This window comes from Kogia breviceps, chromosome 6 (assembly GCF_026419965.1).
Source record: "Kogia breviceps isolate mKogBre1 chromosome 6, mKogBre1 haplotype 1, whole genome shotgun sequence".
In the NCBI taxonomy this organism is placed as follows: domain Eukaryota; kingdom Metazoa; phylum Chordata; class Mammalia; order Artiodactyla; family Physeteridae; genus Kogia; species Kogia breviceps.
Window position 1 is genome coordinate 22,192,933 of NC_081315.1, and position 1,937 is coordinate 22,194,869.

The 1,937-nt window shown below is 42.6% G+C and overlaps 1 non-coding gene across 1 annotated transcript; it reads right to left on the reverse strand.

Annotated features, from left to right (window-relative positions):
• Positions 1–896: 896 nt before the first annotated feature.
• On the reverse strand, positions 897–1,027 carry LOC131759037 (small nucleolar RNA SNORA17). The gene has a single exon (XR_009336371.1). It is a non-coding gene; the product is annotated as a small nucleolar RNA SNORA17 (small nucleolar RNA).
• Between the last annotated feature and the right edge of the window lie 910 nt (positions 1,028–1,937).

A 1,937-nucleotide genomic window follows, 5' to 3' on the forward strand; every position in this document is an offset into this window, starting at 1 on the left:
AGCTATGATGGCTGTGGATGAAGAGACTTCTTCCAGGACCAGCCCAGGTCCCCTGCTACTTTGACAAATCTGAAGAGTGAGGTCCTTGGCTTGGCAACCCCTAAAGCCAATGAGCTGCTAGAGACCCACGATCAGGAATGCACTTCTCCATTTCTGTTTGACGTTGCTACGTTTTTCTTTTCCTCAGCCCACCTCTTCTCTGGGTCTGACCCTCAGCCCATTATGACTTCGGTCTGGTCCGAGAACATAGAAGAATCTTCAGATGGAGACAATAATCTTGGAAACAAAATGGCAGCATCATTTGAGTGGTTTCCATGGATCTGCTTTGGAGATAGTTGATAGAACATCTCCTAAGCCACCTGAATGGTTCAAAATGCAGAGTTCAGTATTTTCTATCTGACTAAGGTTAGGTCTTTATCGAGAGTACCATGGCAATCTGTTTTGAAGTATGAAAAGGGCCTGCTTAAGGCCAGCTAATAAAGAGAAGGCATGTCCCCAGGTTTGGCATATAGACTGGTATCTGCTCCTTTCTAAAGACAACACTTTCTGTTTCCAAAGTGAAAATAGATAAACAAATTTTATTTATTTATTTATTTTATAAGTTTATTTATTTAATTTATTTTTGGCTGCATTTGGTCTTTGTTGCTGCACACGGGCTTTCTCTAGTTGTGGCGAGCAGGGGTTACTCTTGGTCGTGGTGCAGCCTTTTCAATGTGGTGGCTTCTCTTGCTGTGGAGCACGGGATCTAGGGCACGCAGGCTTCAGTAGTTGTGGTGCACGGGCTTAGTTGCTCTGTGGCATATGGCATCTTCCCGGACTAGGGCTCGAACCCGTGTCCCCTGTATTGGCAGGCGGATTCTTAACCACTGCACCACGAGGGAAGTCCTTTTCTGTCAAGTGTCAGACTATCAATCATCCAGACGTCCACAGGCCAGAACACGGGGCGTAGACAAGTTTCTCTTCTCTCTGCCAACTAATGACACAAATGTGACATGGCAGCCACATCTGCAACGTCTCTAGGGGCAGAACAAATTTTAAATGACCCGATAAGGATAATCAAATAGTGTGTTGAAAAGTTAAAGAATGACTATTCCCCAGAGAGTTAAATTATAATACTTAAGATTACCTTCACTGTATTTTCTAATGTTAAAGATTACTTTAAAGGATCCTATATAAAAATAGTAAAATAAAATTATGTAAAATAGGGTGAGATTATTCCCTAAAGGTCAGAAAAATATAAATAAAGGATTAAACTAAATGGCTTCTGGACACTGTTGGCAATGACTAGTTCATTTCCAGTATATGGGTGCCCTGGAAGGGATGGAGCATAAATGATTTTATTTTATTTTTTTATACAGCAAGTCCTTATTAGTTATCCATTTTACACATGTTAGTGTATACATGTCAATCCCAATCTCCCAATTCATCACACCACCACCACCACCCCCTTGCGGCTTTCCCCCTTTGGTGTCCATACGTTTGTTCTCTACATCTGTGTCTCTATTGAACCCACTGTCTTTTCATTGTGATCACACACCTGGTCTCAGGACTTAATGAACCTCAGGTTCTTTGTCTTGTCGCAGAAAGAATTCAGTGAGAGGCAAAGTAAGAAGTGGATTTATTGAGAGAGAAACACACTCCACAGACAGAGTGTGGGTCATCTCAGAAGACAAGACGAGAGGCCCCCAAACATGGGGTGGTTAGTTTTTCCAGGTGGGGTAATTTCATAAGCTAATGAGTAGGAAGATTATTCCAACTCCACTGGGGAAGGCGTGGGGATTTCCGGGAATTGGGCCACTGCCCACTTTTTTTTGGCCTTTTATGGTCAGCCTCAGATCTGTCATGGCACTGGTAGGTGTGTCATTTGCATATGCTAATATATTACAATGAGTGTATAATGAGGCTCAAGGTCTACTGGAAGTCGAACCTTCCACCAT